This window comes from Monodelphis domestica, chromosome 4, assembly GCF_027887165.1.
Source record: "Monodelphis domestica isolate mMonDom1 chromosome 4, mMonDom1.pri, whole genome shotgun sequence".
NCBI lineage: Eukaryota > Metazoa > Chordata > Mammalia > Didelphimorphia > Didelphidae > Monodelphis > Monodelphis domestica.
This window is the reverse complement of record NC_077230.1, coordinates 453741377-453751081: the sequence shown is the minus strand read 5'-3', so window position 1 is coordinate 453751081 and position 9705 is coordinate 453741377.

The window sequence follows — 9705 nt, the reverse complement described above, 5'->3', positions numbered from 1 at the left end:
CCTGAAGTCTTATCTCCTCCTAGATGTCCTCCATCATCACTAGCTATCCCAAGGAGCCCTTTTGTAAGTACCACATTGGCACTCAAGAGGACTGAGGTTTAGGGCTGGTTGCCTTGAAGTTGGTGGAACTGAGGCCTTGAGGACCCAAATGGGTGGGTCCTTGACTCCAGTGGCCATTGGCCACTGGAGGGATCAATCATAATTGTCTCACTCCCTGCCTGATAGGTACCTTCACTCCTGCCTAGGATTCTTGGATGGAGCCGTGATGGGTGAGAGGGTCCTCCCTAATCAGAGGGGCTCCCATCATTCCCTTCTGATACATCTGGGACCTCCCTGTTCTTGGAAATGTTGCAGCTGAGGCTAGAGTGCCCATGTTGTTCCCAGGGGTTCACCAGAGATCAGCCAGGGGAATCTAAAGTAGATCCAGGGAAGTGGCAGCCAGCCTGGGGAAAGAGGTGAGGTGCACCTGCACTTCTCACATCCCTATGTCCATTCCTCACCTCTGTCCAACCCTCAGTCCGGGGTTTCTCCCAGTCTGTGGTGTGCCTCCACCTTGATGTCTCATCCATGCTATTCATTCTGTCCCCTAAATCTGGTCCTTTTCCCAGAATTCCTGTTTCTCTTGATAGCATCACTTTCCTCCTAGGCACTGGGCTTCCAAGCCTTGAAGTCATCTTTTGCTCTTCCTTCTCTCTCCTAGCTCACCCAAAAACAAACAAAAAAAAACCACCCAAAAACCCTGCCACTTCTTGCTCCACACCTCTCCTATTCATTCTGTCTCCCTGCTCTAGTGACATGGCCCTAGTTCAGGTCCTCATCACTCTCCCCACCCCACCACCTTTTCTTAAAAAACAAACAAAAAACAGCTTACCTTCTGAAGATCTTAGAGTCAGTCCTGTGTGTTGGTTCCAAGGCAGAGCTAGGCAATGGGAGTGAAATGACTTGCCCAGAGTCACCCAGCTAGAAAGTGTTTGAGGCCAAATTTGAACCCAGGATCTCTCCTCTCTAAGCTTGGCTTTCAAAACATTGAGCCACCCAGTTGCCCCTAGCTCTTTTAAAAAATCAACTCTAACATAGAAGGGCAAGGATTAGGCAACTGGGGTCAAGTGACCTGCCCACTGTCCCCCAGCTAGGAAGTATCTGATGTCTGATTTGAACCCAGGCCCTTCCCATTCTAGTCCTGGTGCTCTATCCACTGTGCAACCTACCTGCCCCTTCTCATTGATACCTGAATAGACTCTTATAACCAGTCACCCAACTTGACCTCACTTCCAGTGAGAGAATTCCTTCACTCTCTTTTGGCAGGTATATACTCTTCTGTGTATACTTTCTTTGATTTCTATTTTGCCATAGATAAGAGGTTGTCTTTGCTCATTACTGTTCATTGTGCTACTGGTGCATATGGTGGGAACTTCCTAGCAGTGTGCCTTTGGGCAAGTTCCTTAACCTCCATTACCTAGCCCTTGCCACTCTTCTGTCTTCAAACTGATATCAAGACAGAAGGTAGGGGGGCAGCTGGGTGGCTCAGTGGATTGAGAGCCAGGCCTAGAGATGGAAGGTCCTAGGCTCAAATCTGGCCTCAGCCTCTTCCTAGCTGTGTGACCCTGGGCAAGTCACTTGACCCCCATTGCCTAGCCCTTACCACTCTTCTGCCTTGGAGCCAATACACAGTATTGATTCTGAGATGGAAGGTGAGGGTTGGAAAAAAAAGACAGAAGGCAAGGGATTTTTAAAAAAAAGCATCTGAGGCAGGGTTTGAGCTGTGGTTGTCTTAATTCCACGTCTCCATTCAACCCACGGCATCATTTGGCAACCTGTTTCAGCAAGCCAAGGGATTTTCCCTAGGACCACACAGCTTGTGAGTTCAGGATTCAGAATTTGAACTGAGGTCTCTAGACCCGAGTGGGCCAAGGAGACAGAGAGTGACCAGGGGATGTGGGCAGGAATTGGAGAGTGACCCATGACTCAGTCATCATTCTGGTCCTCCAAGAGCAGCCTGCCTCCACCTCGGTGCTGGGAACTTGGTCTCTGGTGGCCTGGATGGATGGACTCTGTCTGTCTCTGTCTTCCTCCATTAGAACGTCAGCTCCGTGAGGGCTTTCTTTCTGCTTTCTGCTTTCAGGACTTGGCCCAGAACAAATACTAGATAAAGGTCTGTGGAATGCAGCCTGCCTGGCTGGAGGGTGGGCAGAGATGCTTTTGTTTTGAGAGCTCTGCTGACTGTGTGTGTGTGTGTGTGTGTTTGGCGATGAACCGATACTCACCTGAGAGTTGGCCAATGCCTCCCACCATTCCCGGCTCTCGTAGGCCCAGGGTGTCATCCAAGCCCTCAGCACCTCTGATTCCAGGAGCTGCTGGTTCTAGAAGGGCCACTGCTCAGAGAAAGGAGCGCTCGAAGTCCTCTCTTGAGTCCTGTTTTCAGGAGGATCCTCCCTTGCTCTGCTTCAAGGCTTTCCCACATGCTTGTGTGGTGTCTTCCCTCTATGGACCATCTTCAGGTTATCTTGTGCTTGTCACTGGGGGTTTGCAGGCAGTCTTCTCCCTAAGACTGTGAGCAGCCTGGGAGCAGGGATTGTCTTCCCTATTGTTTTGCATCCCTTTTAGCATTTAGCACATTGCTTGGCACCTTGTAGGTGCTTAATAAATGCTCCTTGACTTGACTAGACCAGCTTCCTCTCTTCTGACCCAAGGAACTCGGACATGAAGTCCAGCCCTCTCATTTTACAGAGAGGGGAAACTGAGGCCCAGGGAAATGAGTGACCTGCCCAAGATCACAGATTGGAAGGAGGAAGAGCCCCACAGGGCAGTTGTGGTCTCAAGACAGACTGCTCAACCCAGTTTCAGCTCCGGGGAGCTCCAGCTGTCTTAATTCCACGTCTACCACGTGAAGGGCCAAGGGCGACCTGCTACTGTCTGAAGGCAGGATGGCCCCTTCTCTTTCCTGCTCCTCCAAGGGCCCTAAGAAGGGGCAGGGCTTTGGGGCAGACCTGCAATCCTCCAGGTGCTTGCCTTTGGCAGAAACTCAGCAGTGCCCTCCACCTTATGGGTGTTTATGTTAGGAGTCCTTGGTTTGGTCCTCCTCATCTTCCAAATCTGGGTCAGGACCAGAGAAAGTCGTCAACGTCAGGGCAGGGGAACCAGCACGTGGAGTTTCCTGACCCTTTGTGGGAGGCTTGCTTGCTTACTCACGCAGTCATTTAGCAAATATTTATTATTTCCCTCTCCTTGAAAAACCCTCACCTTTCATCTTGGAATCAAGACTCTTCATTGGCTCCAAGGCAGAAGAGTGGTTAGGGCTAGGCAATGGGGGTCAAGTGACTTGTCCAGGGTCACCCAGTTGGGAAGTGTCTGAGGCTAGATTTGAACCCAGGACATCTCATCTCTAGGCCTGGTTCTCAATCCACTGAGCCACCCACCTGCCCCCAGGTCCCCTTCTTTAGCTGAGGTCTAAGATTCTAACATCCCCTCTGTGAATCTGTGTTCCTCAGGCCACAAGATCTCAAAGCATCTATAAAGAACTGCCTGTCATTGGTCAAAGGATCACAAGGTCTGGGGATGGAGGGGATGGAAGGAACCTCAGGATGATCTAGTCCAAGCCCCCAGTTTTAAAAAGGAGTGGCACAGGAGGCAGGTAGGTGGCTTAGTGGATTGAGAGCCAGGCCTAAAGATGAGAGGTCCTGGGTTCAAATGTGGCCTCAGATGCTTCCTAGCTGTGTGACCCTGGGCCAATCCCTTAACCCCTATTGCTAGCTCTTACTGCTCTTCTGCCTTGGAACAAATTCACAGTATTAATTCCAAGAGGGAAGATAAGGGTTAAAAAAAAAAGGAGTGGCATGGTTAGGGAGCCAAGTGGATAGGGCTCCAGGCCTGGAGCTGAGAGAGTCTGGGTTCAAATGTGGCCTCAGACACTTCCTAGCTGTGTGGCCCTGAGCATGTCACTTGCCATTCTTCTATCTTAGAATTGATACTAAGACAGAGGGTAGAGACTCTCCAAAATGACAAAGAAGCCAAGGGAAGCCCAGAGAGGCCTTGGCCAAAGCCATCCAGCTAGTCAGTAGGAGAGCTGGGATCAGAATCTGAGCTCTCTGACTTCAGGCCCAGCATGCTTTCTGATATGCCCCTCTTGCACTTAGTCACAGCTCCATGGCTAAGACCTTATAAGCTACTCTGCGGTCCAACCCTGTCCTTGTGAACATGGTGAAAATAAGCTCCAGAGAGGGAAAGGCCCTCGCTAAGCTCACCCAGCACATCCCCGCTTTGCCTTGGACCCATAATCTGGTTGGACAACTGCAGAGCTGTAATTGGAACAATCAGTCAGTCAGTCAGTCAACAAGTATTTATTGGGTGCTCACTATGCACCCAAAGTGTGTGAGGACACAAAGAAAAGCAGAAATATGGCTCTGCCTCAAGGGGATGACATTATCATGAGGGAGGCAACATGCAAATACATACATACCGGAGATGGGCAAGGTAGATGCAAGGCCCTCTCAGGGAGGAAGTCACTAGCAATGGGGCCCCCTTTTACAAGAGGTCTTTCCTGGTCTCCCCAGATACTAGGGTCTGGCCCAGCTCATGTGGAGCTTTAGGTGTTAAACTGATGATGTTCTACTACATTCTGGGAGAGAGAGAGAGAGAGAGAGAGAGAGAGAGAGAGAGAGAGAGAGAGAGAGAGAGAGAGAGAGAGAGAAAAGGATAGGGAGAAAGACAGAGACAGAGAAAAAGAGAGAAAGAGACAGACAGAGACGGAGAGAAAGAGAGGACAAGTGAGAGAGAGAGAGACAGAAGGATAGAGAGATAAAGAGCTAGAGAGAGAGAGAGGCAGGGAGGGAGAGGGAGAAAGACAGAGAGACAGAGAGATAGAGAGAGAGAAAGAAAGAAAGAGAGAGACAGAAAGTCAGAGAGAGAGGGAGGGAGGGAAAGAGAGAGTCTGTGTATGGAGCCATATTTCTGCTTTTCCTTGTGTCTTCACACACATTGGGTGCATAATGTAGCCACCAAATGTTGCCTTTGACTAGAGATGTAAGGAGTCACTTCCAACTGCATTAACACTGTATCTTAGCTGGCTATTCTTTCTATGCTATGTTTGGGTCGACTTCCTTTGTTAAAGGTTATAGTCTAGGAATGTCTCATTTCATTCTTTTGTTTGCTTGTTTGTTTACCCCTTGCTTTCTGTCTTAGAATGGATACTGTATATGGGTTCCAAGGCAGAAGAGTAGTAAGGGCTGGATAATGGGAGTTAAGTGACTTGCCCAGGGTCACCCAGCTAGGAAGCATCTGAGGCCAGATTTGAACCCAGGATCTCCTGCTTCCAGGCCTAGCTACTCCACTGAGCTGCCCCTTCCTAATTACATTTTAATTTTGTTTGTCCATATTGGGGAGTGTTATCCTACCTGAATGTAGCTTCCATGTTTGATAGCTCTGATCTAGAGTACTGAGAATCATTAATCAGTAAGTGCTTCATAATGCTTGTTTCTCAGTTTCACATATCATAGGTGGGTAAATTAAGAGATGGCGATTCAGTACAAACTTAGTTGTCCTTGGAAGGTGGGAGTAGTCAGGGTGGGAATCCAAGGGGTTCATAAAGAGGGAGATTTGGTGGCATCCTCAAGGTCTTGGTCTTTGGAGGTTAAGAAGATACCTGGACTGGCCTCAGCCACTTCCCAGCTGTGTGACCCTGGGCAAATCACTTGACCCCCATTGCCTAGCCCTTACCACTCTTCTGCCTTGGAGCCAATACACAATATTGACTCCAAGAAGGAAGGTAAGGGTTTAAAAAAAAAGAAGATACCTGGATACTGGGGCTAACAATCAGGATACCTGGGTTCTGCTGTCTTATCCTTGGGGTAGAATGTCCATCCCTGGAGCGTCTTTGAATTCTAGGGAATAGCAAGGAGAGAGAAGAAAGTTTTCTTAAGTAAGTAATGCACAGAAACAGAGGAAAACAACACAACAGGAAAGATAAGAGACCTTTTCAAGAAAATTAGAAATACAAAGGGAAGGACTCATGTAAATATTGGCACAATAAATGTCAAAACTGGTAGAGACTTAACAGAAGTAGAAAAGATTAAGAGGTGGCAAGACCATACAAAAGAGTTAGTGCTGGGGGCTATCAGTCCATGACACCTTGACATAGTCATGCATGGTAGCTGGGGAGACCACAGAGTGGTCCTTGGCAAGATGTGACTGCCCACTCTATCCCCCTTGCATGACTTCTTTCATCAATGCCCCTTACCTATGAATTGACATGATTATTATTCCCCCTATTCTCACAAGAAATAATGCAAGAGCGGAACACCTGTACCCTAATTCCTGTTTAAAAAAAATAAAAGAGAAGGAAAGTATGTACTCGAGGGGAAGCTCTGGGCCGTGAGGTATGGAGAGAGAGGGAAATGAGAGGAGAAACCCCCCTTCCTCAAAAGCGGGGTTCAAGGGAAGATAGCATCTATAATGGGTTGACTCAGAGAGAGGAGAGGGGGTTTGAAGATTTTCCCCCTTCTGCCTTGCCTCCTTAGCTATAGCTACTCTCTCCAATTTTCTCTTTTCCCTCTTGTCCCCCCTCCACTACTCGAGACCAAAAGGTCTCCCCCAGATCCGCTCACTCACACTCAGATTGGAGAACAGATAACTTTTTAATGTTAACTCAAACAAGTAATACAAATGGAATAACGGGCAGGGAAGGATGGGAAAAGGAAAGTGGGAAAAGGGGGTCCCTGTCTCTATCTAAACCCTTTCCCCTCCCTCCTTTGCATTTGGGAGGGGGGGAACTTGGGCCTTGGCAGGTTGAGCCCCCCGAGAGAAAGTCAGGTTGACTCACCCCTGGGCAACAGGAGCTGAGGTAAAGTCTGCTCAGGTTTCTCTTCAGAAAGTCCCTTCAATTGGGAAGTGTTGAGGGGAAAGATGTCCAGTCACCAGCAGGAAAAGTGGGTAACCGTCAGGAGAAAGTCTTTATCCACCTTCTCTGTTTGACGTCTCAAGACCGAGAGACCCTCACTGCTCTCCCAGCCTGAGTCTTCTCTCTTCAGGAAATTCACTCCTGGGGCCCCTCCCCTGCTGAGGTGATCAATTTCATATACTCTTCAGTCTGGCACTTTTTCTCTAGTGCCAGCCTCTATCACATTCCCCAAAACATCACCAAAAGATCAGACCCTCAAACCCAATCCCAAAAAGACTATCATGGGTCAACTTTTACTTAGGTACATAATTCCCAGCAAAACTGCAGCTACAGGCCAAACCCAAAACTTTCTCATGAAGCCAACACACAAATCAATCATAGAAGCCCATACAATACTTGCAGGTACAGTACAGGTACACTAAGCTTCAATATGCCTCAGTGACTCAATTACACAAATCAGTAACTCAAACTCCCTAGTAAGACACCTATGACAAAATCATTTATCTTGTATTCTGTCTGTAATCACAATAAAAAATGTAGAATGTTAATCAAGTGATTTGTTGAAAGTTAATGTATCACTTTTCCAATTATCTCTCTTTGATTTTGTATACCTGCATGCCAAGAATATGGGTATAAAAATAAACCCCAGGCCTGAGAATGCCGGAGCAGCTGAGATGCAAAGCAATCCCATGGCTATAATGATTAAGCTGTCTTCTGTTTGTTATTTATTTTATTTTATTTATTTTGACTGATCGTTCGCCACCTGTCAGGAACCCTGGAGTCGTAAGTGAGTCTGGAGCCTGACCGCGGAAAGTTATACAAGAAAGATCTTAACATCCCTGATAACAGTGATGGTGTGGTTACTGATCCAGAGGCAGATGTCCTAGAGAATGAAGTCAAGTGGGCCTTAAGAAGCATTGCTAACAATAAGGCTAGTGGAGGTGACAGAATTCCAGCGAAACTACTGAAAAGCCTAAAAGATGATGCTGTTTAAGTGCCACACTCATTAGGCCAGCAAATTTGGAAAACTCAACAGTGGCTCCTGGATTGGAAAACATTGGTTTATGTCCCAATCCTGAAAAAGAGCAATGCCAAAAAATGTTCAAATTATCAAACAATTGTGGTCATTTCACACTCCAGCAAGGTTATTCTTAAGAGCTACAAGCTAGGCTCTAGTACTATGTGAATCGAGAATCAGCATACGTGCAGGCTGCTTTTCAAAGAGGTAAGAAGAATTAGAGACCAAATTGCCACCATTTGCTGGATTATATAAAAGGCAAGGGAGTTCCTTAAAAAACATCTACTTCTGCTTCATTAACTACACTAAAGCCTTTGTCTGTGTGGATCACCACAAAATTAGACAAATCCTCAAAGAGATGGGAGTGCCAGATCATTTTACTTGTCTCTTGAAATACCTCTATGTGGATCAAGAAGCAACAGATATATGGAGATATGTTTTATACGATCACATGTGTATAATCTGTACCAAATGCCTTGTTCTCTCAGGGAGAGGACAGAGAAAGGAGAGAGGGAGGGTGTTTGGAATAAAAACAAAAAAGAATATTTAAAAAGTGTTTGTATATATAATTTGGAAAAAATATTATTACATGCAAACATAGGAGCAATAGTTAGAACTGAATGTGGAAGAACTAATTGGTCGAAGGATCAGAAAAGGAATGTGACAAGGCCCTTGTTGCTACCTTATTTATTTAATTCATATGCAAAGCACATCTTGGGAAATGCCAATCCAATCAAAAGCTATAATTAATGTTGCTACAAGGAATATGGACCATCTCAGGCATGTAGATGATGCCACTCTGAAAGAGGAGTGTACCAAAACTGGATTGAAACTTAATATTAAAAACAAACAAGTAACCTAAGATCATGGTAATTGGTCTCATTACTGCCTGGCAAATAGAGGCAGAAGAAATGGAAACAGTGTCAGGTTTTATCGTCTTGGGGTCAAAGATCACTGCAGATGGCGACTGCGGCCAAGAAATGAAAAGATGCAAGGAACGCTGTGGCAATCGGGACAGCACAGAAATAAGCAGAGACAGTACCTTGTGGAGGAAGGTCTGTATGCCCATAGCAACAGATGGTAGGGGGAAAGCCGAGTGCCATAACGTGATGCTTTCGAATGGTGGTGCTGGATCAGACTTTTGAGGGGCCCTTGGACAACACAGATCAAATCAGTCAGTACTTGAAGAACTTGCTTCAGACTATTTGCTGGAAGGTCAAATACTGAAGCTGAAGCTTTACTACTTGGGCCACAGAATGAGAAGACGACGTGACACTCCCTGGAAAACTGGGAAAACTCTGATGTTAGGAAAGATGGAAGACAAAAGGCTGAAATGGAGAGACTGTGCCATGGAAGTGATGAACATGAGCTTGGATGGACTTTGAGGGACAGTGAAGGATGGAAGGGCCTGGTGTGCTGGGGTCCCCGGGGTCCTGAAGAGTCAGCTATGGCTGAACGACTGAACGACGAGCACAAGAGGTGGAGGGACCATGTTACTACTCATATAACAACTTCTGGCTTGCTACACTCCAGCTTAGGATGAGGAGAGCCTGAGTGCCTGGTAATGTCATCAAGAGAAATACTTAAGTCAGAAAAAGGAGCTTGACTCTCCACCAACTGTGTTCTCTCCTCTGTTGTTAGGGGGCCAGTGACTAGCCCCCCCCTTCTGTTGAACAATTTAGCAGAAATTGGCTTTTGCAAAGGGAACTTTTCTAGGGAAAAAAACACAGTTAGAAAGTAAGTATTGTAAAACTGAAAATGGATTTAAATTCTAATATTAAGGTTTAATCAGCCT